This window comes from Molossus molossus, unplaced genomic scaffold (assembly GCF_014108415.1).
Source record: "Molossus molossus isolate mMolMol1 unplaced genomic scaffold, mMolMol1.p scaffold_m16_p_14, whole genome shotgun sequence".
In the NCBI taxonomy this organism is placed as follows: Eukaryota; Metazoa; Chordata; class Mammalia; order Chiroptera; family Molossidae; genus Molossus; species Molossus molossus.
Genome location: NW_023425349.1, coordinates 36,039,531 through 36,055,405, shown reverse-complemented (window position 1 = coordinate 36,055,405; position 15,875 = coordinate 36,039,531). Strand labels below are relative to the sequence as shown.

Below are 15,875 nucleotides of genomic sequence, written 5' to 3'. Positions count from 1 at the left end.
TCTTAGGGACAGAAAAAAATTATGTCCCAATGAAAACACAATACCCAGTTTTGGGTATTGAACTCCAGTGCAGTTAACTGTCTTCAAAGTTTTGTTTAAGGCTGTGTCTGTGTATGCCATACATGCTTCAGTACCTGATAGCTACCTGAATGTTTTAACTGCAGATATCTGCCAGACTGTCACTGTATGATTTAATTCCAGCGGAAGCCTTACATCTGGAAATCTTCTCAACTGGTTTATGATTTAATGTATACATTAACCTTTATGTTTTTTGTTCTTCCATTTCATAGAATGCTTGCCTATGTCCCCGTTTACCAAATTGCTTACTCATACAATATAGGCCTCTGTCTCTTCCTAGAAGAAGAATGCTGCTTTTATGTGAATCAGTCTGGTATAGCTAGAGGTACAGAAAACAAAACAAAACTAGCCAGTCAGGCCTCAAAAATTCAGCAACAGCTCTCAGAATCTTGGGGCTCATGATTACAAAAATTAAATTGGACCTCTTGACTCTTTCCTTTAGCAGGACCCCTACTAATGTTTTTCCTTGCTCTTCTTTTTTGGTCCCTGTATCCTATGCCAATTTTCTTTGTTCCTCCAGAATTGTGTTCAGGCCTTCACCAACCAGTCCACTGGTGAGATGATGCTCCTTCAATTGTCTGTCCGATACCAATCAAGATCTAGAAAGCCAGTACCGCATTCCAGCCCACTACTATCCAAGTCCATCCCCCTGTGACTCCAGCGCCCCCCTCCAGCAGGAATTAGCTATGGAAGAAGTGACCTCTGCCCCCAGTCCAAATGTTAGTCCAGAGAGCACCCAGCCATAGGAGTGCCTCTGTAGATAGATATGGCTTTTCATTGTTCACCGCCCATCCACCACTGGTATGGGAACCTGACCCTTGGCAGTTTCATTTGAGCAACCGCCAATCATGTTTGCCTGGTCTTTGTTCCTGTACATCCCCCAAAGCGCCTGCCAAAAGAAAGCCCACCCGAAGCTCTTTATAAGCAGCAAGCCCTGGCCAGGTTGGGGCTGATGCCATTTTGGACTCAGCCTGTCTACTTTACAGATATCCTGAATAAAATTATGTTCCCGCATCCCTTTGGCCTCATGTGTTCCTCCCTCGGCAATCTAACATTACTAACATAGAAAACTATTGTAAAGTAGGGGCAAGCATATGCAAAAACAAACAAACAAAATCCCCACCTTATTATAAGTATGAATGTGTATAATGGAATTTCTTCCCAAGCAATGGACATTCAAACCATCCAGAAATCACCAGAACTGAATATGCCAATATATATACTATATATTCTATTTATATAATATATACATACATATATATATATTTTTTACCTAAGTCCAAGTTTAACAGAGGAAATGAAAATCAAACTTAGTGTTTAATTTGGGGAATCTAGCTATTTGAAAAATGACCATCTCAAAAAATAAATAAATAAATAAATAAATAAATAAGAACACCAAAAATAGGTTCATTAAATTTATTTTTAAAATCATAAGACATTTCTTACAAAAGAGGGTTACATTCTGACAGCTTCTCTGAATAGATGCCAGGGACATATGAACTATTGTTACTTTTCCTCCCTGTCCCCCCACCCCCCAAATGTTACAGTGACCACAAAGCAAAGTGTTTACAATAAGTACATAGGGGGAATTTTCCTTTCTAACCACCAATGAACAAAAATTAAATTCGCTCACTCTGCTTCTGTTTCAAAATTTTAATGTTGGTTTTTGCACACCCTCCCCCGCACCGTTTGTAAGGAACTAAAACATTACATCTGGTGAACAGCAAAGATTTCACTACACCTCAAATATAGAATACCTATGAAGCAGAGGAATGTTGGCTTTTTAAACAGAAGCAGATTAAAAGAAAGATGCAGGACTCCTTCAGTTCTTCACTAGTCCTAGAAAAACTTTCCAGAACACTGCTTCTCATTATAAAAAAAAAAAGAAACAATATCTTGCACTAGAATACTTCAACATCTGCATACTGCTTCACACCGTTCTGCAGTAAATACTGTGCATTCCGTATTGGGTCCTGTGTTCCTCTAATGGTAATGATCTGATATTTGGACCCCTATACGTTTCATCAATTTTGATTGAAGCTCCTGACTCATGATGAATTTGTTTAATCCTCTGACCACCTTTGCCAATAATAGATCCAGCCAAATCTTTGGGAATAACTAGTTACTTGTGTAGTAATAATAGGTCCACCAAGATCACCGTATGAGCCATGACCCCCTGCATAGGAAGAATCATCCAGAGCCACCATGTGGTTCATAAGCCATCTGCCATTCTGAAGGGCTTCATGTATCTATTGCCGAGTCCCAAGTTTCATCAGCATTGAAACCAACCATACCATGATAACGGTCCATGATAACGGTCTCCAGGTCTTCCTCTTCTGTTATAAGCCATTAGATCTCGTCTAGGTGGTGGTAATGGAGGAAGAGGAAGATTCCATGTTCTGCTACCACCCCAGCCACCTCATTCAGGAAGAGGGGTATGAAGTTCTTGCCAAGGGCTCATATCTTAATCCTAGATGGAGGCATTTGACACCCACCCTGACCAGGAGGCATTCTGTCAAAACTACCTCTTTGCCCCAGCCAGTTTGGCTCAGTGGTTAGAGTGTTGGCCTGCGGTCCAGAGAGCCCCAGGTTTAGTTCTTGCACATACCTTGTTTGCAGGTTGTCCCCGGCCCTGGTTGGGTCATACGGGAGGCAGCCACTCAATGTGTCCCTTTCACGTCGATGTTTCTTTTTCTCTCTCCCTTCCTCTCTCTCCCTCCCACTCTATCTGAACAAAAAAACAAAAAACACACACACACACACACACACACACCCCTCTTTTCCGCACAGAAAATCCCATTGGATGTCCACAGCGGTCATCAAACATAACTGTAAAGCCACCATAATCATAGGTTTCATCGTAAAAATTGGAATCGCAAGGCTGTGCACATCCTTTGATGGGAGACTCTGATACAAGATCAAGGATGATCTTGATGCACTCTATAACCCTATCAGGTTTTCCTCCAATAAGAACCACTCTGTCAGTGCAATGAGGACAGCATTCCTGGAAAAGCTTAATTGTTGTCTGAGTGTTCTCTAGAAGTTCTTTGATTTTAGCACTTTTGACCCCAGTAATTCCTCCTGCCAGACGCTGATGAATCAACAGTCTCAATTCACAGTCAAAGTGGCTTCTTTTATTGTGTTGGTAATTTAAGCATTCCACAGCATCAGATTCGAGAGGGAGCTGATTGGTTGCAGTGGGTGATGGCAACTGCAGGCCCTCTTCCAAGGTAGGGATGATTTTCTTCAGAATTTCTCCAATTGTTTCCGTATCAGCACTGATACTCAATATGCTCTCAGGGCCACTGCTGTCTAGTACTGCAACACTGGCCTTGTAGTCTGTACGTAGAGCCTTAATATTCTTGCCTCCTTTTCCAATCACTGCCCCAGCATTCTTGCTCTGAAGCAGAATGAGTAATTCAACTATCTCATCAGCATATAAGGGTTCCTACATATTTTAAAAGCTTGTTCCTCTTCCGTATTTTCTGCAAGGCGTTTACCAAACTCATCATTGGTTTCAGTATTAGGGAAGGTTTCCTCTTACTGTCCAGTTTCCATTTTCTTGGATTATATAGACACACCAACCGTGCAAGGCCATCATCCCTACGCCGTGGTGCCTCAACCAGTCACAGCCAGACAGAAAAATTTAATCTTGAATTCTAAGCCACCTCGGTGAGTCACTAATTTTCCCCAGAGTATCTCCCATGTATACATGAGGTATACTTGTTAATAAACTCTGTTTGTTTTCTCTTGTTAATCTGTGTTTTATTACAGAGATCTCAGCCAAGAACTCAGAAGGGTAAAGGGAAAATTATTTTTCCTCCCCTGGAAGGCTTACAAAATTGAGTCCTCTCTTTCCCATCTTCCTCATGCACTCCCATCTATCAGTTAATCAGTTCTCTAGCTGAGATGCTGGGGATTAAGATTTGAATAAAACACCAAGGGTGGCAGGGGAGACAGATTTATTAAAAATAAAAAGAGGCCGGCAGGTGTGTTTCTTTGGCTGAGTGTCGACCCATGTACCAAGAGGTTGCTGGTTCGATTTCTGGTCAGGGCACGTGCCCAGGTTGTGGGCCAAATTCCCAGCGGGGAGCATGCAGGATGTGGCCAATCAATGTTCTCTCATCGATGTTTCTATCTCTGTCTTTCTCTCCCTTCCTCTCTCTCTAGAAAATCAATAAAGAAAAAAAATTTTTTTAATAATAAAAAATAAAAAGAAAGAGCCCAGCCAGTGTGGCCCAGTTGGTTGATCATTGTCCCATGCACCAGGAGGTTGCCGGTTTGATTCCTGGCCAAGGCACATGCCTGGGTTGTGGGCTCAATCCCCAGGAGAGGGCTTGCAGGAGGCAGCTGATTGATGTTTCTCATTGATGCTTCTAGTTCTCTTTCTCTCTCCCTTCCTCTCTCTGAAATCAATAAAAACACATTGTTTAAAAAAGAAAAAGATAGCCCAGACAGTGTGGCTCAGTGGATTGAGCATGGTCCCATGGATTGAGAGGTCCCTGGTTAGATTTCCAGTCAGGTCACATGCCCAGGTTGTGGGTTCTATCCCCAGTAGTGGGGTGCAGGAGGCAACCGATCGATGTTTCTCTTTCACATTGATGTTTCTATCTCTCTTTCCTTCCCTCTCTCTCTAAAAAATTCAATAAAAACATATTTTTTAAAAAAGGATAAAGATAAAAATTTTAAAGTTAATTACCATAAAGTGTGATAAGTGCTTAAAAGAGATCATTTCAAGGGCCTATGAGAGCTCAACAGAGTGGTACATCACCCAGACCAAGGAGATAGATTAAGAAGATAGTATCTACACTGCCTCTTTTTTTAATATATATATATATATGTTTTAAAATTGGTTTTAGAGAAAGAAGAAGAGAAAAGGAGAAATAGAAACATCAGCCTCTATTGGCTGCCTCCTACACACTCCTACTGGGGATGGGGTGCCACCCAGGCATGTGCCCTGACCAGCAACCTAACTGGTGGCCTCTTGGTCCATGGGTCGATGCTCCACTGAGACACACCAGCTGGGTTACACTGCCTCTTTAAATATAAACAATTGTTGCCCTGGCCGGTTTGGCTCAGTGGTTAAATATAAATAATTGTTAATTAGTCAGATGAGAATAAGGAAGGAGGAAGAAGGAAGGAGGACGGGATAACAGATTGGATGAAAGAGGAAAAGAAGGAGCCAAGAATGACACCCAAGTTACTTGGTAATGGGCAATGTGATCCCAGTCACTAAGACTGGTCAGACCAGAAAAGAAACAGATATAAAGGAAAAGAGATTGATTCCATCTTGGACATACTGAGTCTCAGGTGCCTGTAATATACAGGGAAAGATGACCAATACAGCATTTCGAAATTCCTAGGAACCTGAGTTCTAGGAGACATTAATATTCCAGGAAAAAAAGGAGAGGGAGTCTGTTGAAGGTTGTACTAGCCCAGGTTCCCTAGAAAACAGAGCCTGAGGCAAGGATTATATGCTGATATTTTCTATGAAGGTACAAGCCTCAAGAACACTATATAAGGGAAGTGAGGCAAGGAGGGATGGGAAATGATGTAAAATGCAGGCAGGGAGAAGCAGCTGGTTGGCCACAGAACTATACAGTTGGGGGATCTGAGAGACATTAGGTAGTGATTAAAGCCTAAAGAATGGAGAAGATTATTTAAGAATAGTCTGTAGAATGATCCTAACCCTGAGTTTTGGGGTATGGCACTACTAAAGGACAAACACAAGAAAAAGATCCTTTAAGAGAAATAGGGAAGCCCTGGTTGTTTGGCTCAGCGATTAGAACCTGGACCTGTAGACCAAAGGGTTGCGGGTTTGATTTCTGGTCAAGGGCGCATACATGGGTTGCAGGTTCAATCCTCGGCCCTGGGGTCATTCGGGAGGCAGCCAATCCATGTGTCTCTCTCACGTCAATGTTTCTCTCTCTTTTCCCCTCCCTTCCTTCTACTCCACCTTAAAAAAAATCAATGGAGCCCTGGCTGATTTGGCTCAGTGGTTAGAGCATCAGCCCTCGAACCAGTGAGTCACAAGTTCGATTCTAGTCAAGGCAGGTACCTTGGTTGCGGTTCATCCCCAACCCTTGTCGGGGTCATGTGGGAGGCAGCCAGTCAATGTATCTCCCTCACATCTCTCTCTCTCTCTCTCTCTCTCTCTCTCCCCTTCCCTCCCACTCTATCTGAAGACAAATGGAAAAATATCCTCTGGTGAGGATAAAAACATCAATGGAAAAATATCCTTGGGTGAGGATTTACAAAAAAAGAGAGAGAGACAGGGAAGAAACAGTCACAGAATTAGGAGAGTCAGAAATTATCATTAGGTAGTTAAAGCAGAAAAGACTTTATGACCAGGTATAAGTGAGCAGAGGACACCATAGGATCACGCTACTCAAAAACCCATCCTAACCATCGGACATTACCCCGGAGCTTGTTAGAAATGCAGAATCTGAGATCTCACTCCATATTTACTAAACTGGAATCTACATCAATGTTTCTATCTCTCCCTCTTCCTTTAAAGAAAAATAATGGAGCTTCCAGAGATCACTGTAAGCCCTCAGAATCATCATGTCTCTGCCATCATGATCAGGAAAGAAGCCACCACCACTATTGCTACAAGAAGGTGCTGAACTAGGAAGCTGATGACCACGAAATCAGTCTGCCACGATCTACACCAGCAAAAATAATGCCTCACTTGTTGCCTCTCACTACTTAGATCCATGTTTAAGGCTTATGTAAGTTCATTTAATTGGCAATTCTTAAATCACATTTAGGGTGCCAGCTTCCAGGGAGTCTAGAAAGTTCGGCTTCCCAGTTATAATGTAATAGAAGGAAGTGGAAAGAGGTGTTGTGTGAACATCTACATATCCACCATTGGTGGTGTCATGGAAACTCTTACTGTCCTGATAACTGTCCCCCAATATCTTTCTTTACTTCATCCTTGGTAATAGGAATTTTAGCTGGCATATGACTGCCCAGAATGAAGATATTTCCCAGACTTTCTGTAGGTAGATATGACCATGTGACTAAGTTTGGGCCAACAATATAAAAGTGGAAATGTCACATAACAGCTCTCAGGAATCTTTGAGAGATAACAGGAGCATGTGCTTTATATCTTTCTTTGTCCCTCCCTCCAAGATGCTACCATCTTGGACCATGAGGTTGAGGGTTACACCCTGGGGTTGGCAGGCAGAGCTAGAAAGAGCCTGAGTCCTTGAGTACTTCACAGGTCAGAGCCACCATTCCTCCTCTTATGACTTACTGCTGAATAAACAAAAGACAACTCAGCTGACCATTGTTATCCTAGATCATTTCCAGCAGATCCTAATCCTAGCCAATACATATTTCAAGGGTACTGGTTCTTAACACTTTGGCAGATCCCTTGGAGAATCCAATAAATTTCCAGGGAATTTATTGGACTCTCCCTAGAAAAACACATATTTGTACAGCACCTTGTGTAACAATTTCAGAGACTGCATGGAGTTTCCTCCTGAAGACAATCTAGGGATTCATGGATTCCTGCTTAAGAACCCCTAGAGTTGAGATTTTTGAGAAAGGTTCTAATCAACAGGCAAATGGCTCAGAAGAAAGGTGAAAACTGAGAAGTGGCCCTGGATTTGGCTCCAGATTTTATTGGTAGGAGCAGTTCCAGTGGGGTAAGGTAGGGCAGAAGTTAGACTATACAGGGAATGGGAATAAAGAAAGTGGAGGTAGCAAGTGTTGTCAACATTTGGAGTAGCATGGCACAGAAGAGAGTGGTGGCCAGGAAACAGTGAAGACGATGGGCTGCAGGGAGGGTTTTCCTGGCTTTTCCCTGCTTCTAGGACCAAACCAGCCAGAGTGAGAGTGATCTGGGATATCCAACACCATTCGGTGTTGCAGCCCCTCTGGTGGCTTTGGCCATCTCTGCCCTGGAAATGCCAATGCTATCTCAGAAACAAGTGGAGAGTGGGAGCCTGGAAATAGGAAGGGTCTCTAAAGAAATGAAGGCTAGAGGATCGCCCTGGCTGATTTAGTTCAGCAGTTAGAACGTCAGCCTGTGGACCAAAGAGTTGCAGGTTCAATTCCAGTCAAGGTCATGTACCTTGGTTGCGGTTCAGTCCCCAGCACTGGTTGGGTCTTGCAGAAGGCAACCAGTTAATGTCTCTCTCATACATCAATGTTACTTTCTCTTTCTCCCTCCCATTCTATTTGAAGATAAATGGAAAAATATCCCTGGTGAGGATTTAAAAAAAAAAAGGCCGAGGATGATTTTGGCTCAGTCAGATTAGATGCTGTTGACTCTTCTCTTTCAGACACTCCACACTCTGAGCACAAGCCTCTCTCTCCCCACCGCTGGGGTTGCTGCTGTAGCTGGATTCCAGACCTGGGCCCAGTGCATCCAATAGCCTCAGCACATCCGTGGAGCTAACCACAAGCAGACCACAGCTTGTCCTCTGGAGGGAGAGGGAACTACATCCCATCCATGTGTCTGGTGTATCTTCTCACCTGAAAGCTCTCTCACATTTTCTTGCAATCAGGCCTCTGATTAGTGTTCCTGATGTGCCTCCATGAGTCTCTCCACCTCAACCACGCTCTGCTATCCCAGGCTTATCTCTTTCTTGTCACCCTGAGCCCTCCCCTGAACACATTAGTCACTTACATCTTCTCCTTCTTTAACATCAATCATCCTTTCAAATAATAAAACCACCTTCCCAATCAAAGATTTATTGTGCAGGGAACCCTCCCCAACTCCCCATGGTGCTGAAATTAGACAAAGGCTAGTCACATGTAGGAAACTGGAGAAGGAAATGGCTCCAATTTATGCCAGAGTCTGGGGAGCAGCACCGGCAGTGGGAGCCTATTGCAGAGACACCACCCTGAGTTGCTGACCCTTTGTGGGAATACAAAATACCCATTTATCTCCTGTCTTGGAGGAAGTGAGGATCCTCACTGGGGCCTGGCACTTGCCAATTTGCTGATTGCTGGGCCAAATTATCAGGTTTCAGTAGTCTCTTAAAGATCTCAGCCATCTGCCCTGGCCGGTTTGACTCAGCGGTTAGAGCGTCTGCCTGCGGTCCAGAGAGACCCAGGTTCAGTTCCTGCTAAGGGCATGTACCTCAGTTGCAGTTTGTCCCCGGCCCTGGTTGGGTCGTGTGGGTGGCAGCCACTCGATGTGTCCCTTTCATGTCCATGTTTCTCTCTCTCTTTCTCTCTCCCTCCCACTCTATCTGAACAAAAAATGGAAAAATGGAAAAATATCGAGGATAAAAAAAAAAAGTAAAGATCTCAGGCATCCAAGGAGAAGCAAGGGTCCCGGGTCAGAGCCAGTGCACAGTTTGTGCTCACCTGTGGCTCCCAGGACATGCTCCTGCTTTGGAATGTGGCACCTTCCAGAAAGGAGACTGGGCTTACAAAGTGGAAACTGTCCAACAAAACTTGTAAACATCCCACCAGGACCCCTCCCACTTCCTACTCTCAGTCCCCAGTGTTTGAAAACAAAGCTTAGCAGCTATAGAAATCCTTTAGGATAGATAAGAGCTGAGCCAAACAGTTTCAAATACTGGTGGGCCTGGTTCTCTGGGGTGGCCTTATCCTCCTCCACTGACCAGCATTTCCTGTGTGAGGCAGAAGAATTCAGCAAAAAGAGTAAGCTTCACCTGGAATTTTAGCAGACTGCCTAGGGAGGAAAAAAAAAAAAAAGGGCACTCTGGCTTCTGAAAAACCTGGGTCCCGATTCTGTCCCTGCCACTGACCTGCTGTGTGACTTTGGGTACATCCCTTAACTTCTCTGAGCTTCTGCTAACTTTCTCAACTATAAAATAAGGGTTATAATTCCCCTTATATAAGGTTGTAAGAATCCAAAGAAATAATGTATGTACAGTTCCTATCTTTTATTAGTTACCAACTTGCTTGGAAATAGAATCTCTAAATACTTCTTATTTACCATTTTCAGAAATTCTTTCCTCACTATCAGCTTACCTTTCTCTTGTCTCATCATTTCTTTCTCCAGCACCTGGAAAGATTTGATAGGTTCCTGCTGTTATTAGAGAATTGCATGAATTGCCCATCTCCTTTGCTAGTGAGAGTGGAGTTCTTGGGGTGTCACTGGAATAAGCATTTCCAGAGACCCCATGGGAGGATGAGATGTGGTAGAAAGCTTTATTTGTGTGGAATTACACCCCTGGGTTTCAAAGGTCCCATTTTCCTTAAACAAGTCCTGGAAAAGGTGCAGCTGGGGATTCAACAGAGCTAAAAGCAAAGGTAGTGTTCAGAGTTTCTGTTCCATGGTGGAGTTGGGTAGGATGTAGAATCAAGCCAGTTCCAGTCCGTTAGTTCATTGTATGTCACAAGAAAGAGATAAGCCTGGGATAGCAGAGCACTGTTGAGGTGGAGAGACTCAGCTGAGGGCAAATCAGGGGAGCGCATCCCCTGCAACAAGAGAGCCAGGAGGCCAACGCATAAGAGAGAAGGAAATCAAGAAAGGAATTCCTTTGTTCAAGAGTTTTTTTGTTTTGTTTTTTATCCTTACTCGAGGACATTTTTACATTGATCTTCAGATAGAATGGGAGGGAGGGAGGAAGAAAGAGGGAGAAATATTGACATGAGTGAGACACATGGAGTGGTTGCCACCCACATGCCCCCAACCAGAGCCTGGGACAAACTGCAACAGAGGTATGTGCCCTAAGCGGGAACTGAACCTGGGACTCTCTGGTCCACCGGCTGATGCTCTAACTGCTGAGCCAAACCGGCCAGGGCTGCTCAAGAGTTTAAATATCAGCCCTGGCCGGTTTGGCTCAGCAGTTAGAGCGTTGGCCTGCGGTCCCAAGAGACCCGGGTTGGGTTCCCACTAAGGGCATGTACCTCGGCTGCAGTTTGTCCCCGGCTCTGGTTGGGTTGTGTGGGTGGCAGCCACTCTATGTGTCCCTTTCACGTCCATGTTTCTCTCTCTCTCTTTCTCTCTCTCCCTCCTACTCCATCTGAACAACAACAACAACAACAAAAATGGAGAAATGTCCTCGGGTGAGGATAAAAAAAAAAATGTAAAGAGTTTAAATATCAAATCTTCCCAAGCTTGCAGTGACCACGTCTATTCTGGCCAGTGACTTTTTCCTAGGTGTGACTGACAGCCGAGTATTTTTCCTACCTCATCCAGACTTTACTGGGCATGCATCTGGCATGCCTATACTATTTGGCCTTTCCCCTGCTTTTTTTCCAGCGATTACAACCATGTCACTGCTAGTCAGAGGTCCAAGGTAAGCAGCCTCACCTAGGAGCTGGTTAGAAACAGAGAATGTCAGGCCCCATCCAGACCCTCTGAGTCTGAATCTGCATTTTAACAAAACCCCCTTCCCCGCCCCAAGTTTTCCTCTGTGCATATTACAGTTTGAGAAGCACTTGCACTAGGTCGCTCCTTATTTCAATACCACGGATATCAATAATTCACCACTGGGTAAGTTGACATAGTGGAGCCATTTTAAAAGGGAGCAAAGCAGCCATTCCAGAGGAACTGCCTGGCATGTCCTTGAACCTTTGAACTGTTTGAACTGAGCCAGGCTTTTGAGCTGGGCCAAACCAACATTGTCTTTGAAAGAGCTTTGTGAAGCTAATAGGAAAGCAGACATCCTGACCACAAGGGCTGAAGATTATGGACTCAGTCACACCGCATAACGACATTTCAACGGAAAATTATGGACTCTCTTTCTGAAGATAGAATCAGTAACCAGCCTTGTATAGCTAAAGAGTAATTCTAAGTAAGCTAAATTCCTATTAATAGCTTGTTAGCATCAATAGGAATTTCTTCTATTCATGTAATTATTCCATCCTTTCTCTCATAAAAATTCTTTGTCCTCACCCTGTAATTGAGACACTGTTTGGGTTTCTGCCTGAATCTATGCTTCTAGAATTGCAATTCTTTGATCCCAAATAAACACTTGTTGCCTCTCATTTTGGCTTTTTATTTTTAGATTAATACCACTTAGCAGGAGTTTCCCTCCAGCAAATTACATACTACATACTAAAAACTACCTAACTGTGACACTTATGTAACAACAGCCATAATATTAATAAAATTAATAATAACACAATAATATGTGTTTGGTATTTACAACATCCTTTTATACACAATCTCATCTGACTCTAGAATACAGTCATACACCACTTACTGACATTTTGGTCAATAATGGACACATATACAAAGGTGGTCCCATAGCCTGGCTGGTGTGGCTCAGTGGTTGAGCATCGATCCAAGCACCAAGAGGTTGCTGGATCGATTCCTGGTCAGGGCACATGCCCAGGTTATGGGCCAGATCCCTAGTGGGGGGCAAGCAGGAGGTGGCCAATAGATGTTCTATCTATCTCTCATCGATGTTTCTATCTCTCCCTCTTTCTTCCTTTCTCTCTAAAAATCAATAAAGAAAAAAAATAAAAAAAACAAAGGTGGTCTCATAAAATTACAATGGAGCTGAAAAATTCCTATTGCCAAATGATGTTGTAGCCATCATAAAGTCATAGAGCAATGCATTACTCACATGTTTGTGGCAATACTGGGGTAAATAAATCTATTGGGCTGCCAGTCATATAAAAGCATAGCACATACAATTATGTACAGTACATAATACTTGATAATGATAATAAATGATTATGTTACTAGTTTATGTATTTACTATAATATTCTTTATTTATTTTCCTTTATTGACTTTAGAGAGAAAGGGAGAGGGAGAGAGAGACAGAAACATCCGTGAGAGAGAACATCAATTGACTGCCTCCTGCATGCCCCCCACTGGGAATTTGGCCAACAACCTGGGCATGTGACCTGACCGGGAATTGAACTGGTGACCTCTTGGTGCATGGGTTGATGCTCAATCAGTGAGCCACACCTGCCGGGCTCCACTGACTTTTTAGAGAGAGTGGAAGGGGGAGGGTAGGGAGAGACAGACAGACAGACAGAGAGAAAGAGAAAAACATCTGACGTGAGGGAGACCCATCAACCAGTTGCTTCCCAAGTTCTGGGATAGGGCCAGGGATTGAACCTGCGACCCACATACATGACCTGGACTGCAACCCTTCAGTGCAAGGGCCGTTGCTCTAACCACTGAGCAACAAGCCAGGGAGACTGTGTCTTTTGATTGCATCATTTTCTCCTGTGCTTGATTAATTTCATATTGTTTTGTACAGTAACAGGCTGGATAGGTTTGGAGCCTAGAAGCAATAGGCTAGGTGTATAATAAGCTTATACCATCTAGGTTTGTATAAGTGCACTTTCTGATATTCTCACAATAAAAAAATCACCTAACAATGCACTTCTCATAACACATGTTGCCTCACTGTCTTTGGAATTTTCATGCTTCCCGTGCACATATATTAAATTTTTATTTTTTCCTGTTAATTTGATTATTAGCCCAGCTAGAACTTAGAAGGTGGAGAAAAGTATAATTATTTTTAGCCCCCACAACAGCTTTCTCAAAACTTCCACCCAATCACTTCCACTGATTTCTCATTAGCCATCATCTTCTGCATGGAAAGCAAGGAAATGTGCTTTTCTTAGCCAGGCACATTGCTGCCCCCAATATAGGAGTAAAGAAGGTAGGGATAATGGCTATTAGGATAAAAGCTAGCATTCTCTGACAAAAGGGGCCTCAATGAATGGGAAGAATTCACTATAGTCACCTTGAGAGCAGAAGTGATTAGGTTAAGAGATATAGCCAAGGAGGTAGGCAGAAAAATATAAACACCCCAATCTCCCTTTCTTCCCTCATTCCATTTCCTGCCAGGGTTCTCACTAGCCAAACACAATAAGAAACCAGAGGACAGGAGTATGGTTGGTAGGTCAGGTTTCCAGGGCCAAAAGCAGGGTAGAAAAGGGAATTAGGTTGGGTCTGGAGAGGCAAAAAAAAAAAGAGGGAGACCTGGCTGTTTTTGCTCAGTGGTTAGAGCAGTTAGAGCATTGGCCTGAGGACCAATGAGTCACAAAGTTCGATTCCGGTCAAGGACATGTACCTCGGTTGCGGTTTGTCCCGGCCCTGGTCAGGTCGTGCTGGAGGTAACCAGTTGATGTGGCTTTATCACATCGATGTTTCTCTCTGTCTTTCTCTCTCTCTCCTTCCCACTCTGATGATAAATTGAAATTTCAGGTGAGGAATGAAAAAGAGAGAGAGAGCAGAGCACCATGATAATCAAGGGGAGATTGGATTCCTTCTTTTAAAAAAATATGTCTCTATTGATTTTTAGAGAGAGAGGAAGGAAGAGAAAGAGAGAGAGAGAAACATCAATTGGCTGCCTCTTGTACTCCCCCAACTGGGGATCAAACCCGAAACCCAGGAACATGCCCTGACTGGGAATTGAACCAGCAACCTCTCGGTGCATGGGACAATGCTCAATCCACTGAGCCACACCAGCCAGATGGACTCTTTTTTTTTGGTACATGCCCCTAGCAGGAACTGAACCCGGGATTCTCTGGTCCACAGGCTGATGCTCCAACCACTGAACCAAACTGGCCAGGATGGATTCTTATTTTATTTGGAACTTAAGCAGGGGAGTTCAAAACTGCAGAAAATTATGAAAACTGAATGGCAATAGTACTGGTGGTATCTGAGCCAATACTGTAACACATCTGTATCAGTCTATATTCCTAGTTGCATATTCACAGAGGACCTGAGGCACAAGCATATGATTGCTTCATTATATCTTCTAGTGGGGAGTCTATCCAAGAATTTCTATATTGAAACATATATAAATAGATAGATACATTTTTATTTATTTTATTTTATTTTTATTACAGACGTTTCTCCTTTTATATCCCATTGACACCCTCCTCCCCATCCCCCCCGCCCCGTCCCCGGCTTTGTTGTCCATGTCCACTGGTTATGGGTACATGCATATAAGTTCTGTGGTTTATCTCTTCCCTTCCCCCATCACGCCCTCTTTTGAGGGTTGTCAGTCTGTACCCTACTTCCATGTCTCTGTGTCTACCCTATTCCTCAGACTGTTATGATCTTTATATTCCACAAATAAGTGAGAGATAGATACATTTTTTAGAATTTGATTTGAGAGAGAAATATTTATTTGTGATCCACTTATTTATGCATTCATTGGTTGATTCTTTTTTTTAATCATCACCCAAGGACATTTTTTCCATTTTTGTTTAGATAGAGTGCGAGGGAGAAAAACTGGTTGCCTCCCGCCGGACCCCAACCAGGGCCAGGGACGTATCGCAGCCAAGGTAGTGCCCTTAACCGGAATCAAATCTGAGATTCATTGGTCTGTGGACTGACACTCTAACCACTGAGCAAAATCGGCCAAGGCCATTGGTTGATTCTTGTATGTTCCCTGATCTGGAATTGAACCCGCAACCTTGATGAATTGAGAGGATGCTCTAACCAACTGTGCTACCCAACAAGGGCTATATACACTTAAAAAAAAAAAAAAAAAATGATTCATGAATATATGTGTTATTCTTGTACAGGGGCCATGCAAATCTGCTATGTCATTTCAGTTTTAGTATTATGTGCCTCCCAAGAGGGCAGGAAATATATATTCTTGTATTATAAAGTTATTTTATTTACCCCTTTAATTGAGGCATTTTATGGTTTGATATTATGAAACTGTGATGTAGATTGGTCATATTATCTATGAATGCTAAAGGTGGTGTTGAAAAGTATTTATTATAAAGGGCACTGGGTAACATAAAGTTGAGAACTATAAGGTGACAGCACACTAAGTGTTGGATTAATAGTAGGTATTGTTATTAAGGCTGCTATCACCCTTTGTCACTTCCAGGCACAGTTTAGGTGAAGTCCCTGGAGAGCAGTCCTGCCATGAGT

General features: G+C 43.1%; 1 non-coding gene and 1 pseudogene across 1 annotated transcript; both read right to left on the bottom strand.

Moving 5' to 3' along the window:
• Positions 1 to 1,979: 1,979 nt before the first annotated feature.
• On the bottom strand, positions 1,980 to 3,636 carry LOC118630134 (annotated as a pseudogene).
• An 11,836-nt stretch (positions 3,637 to 15,472) lies between these two features.
• On the bottom strand, positions 15,473 to 15,576 carry LOC118630326. The gene has a single exon (XR_004959570.1). It is a non-coding gene; the product is annotated as a U6 spliceosomal RNA (small nuclear RNA).
• Positions 15,577 to 15,875: the final 299 nt, after the last annotated feature.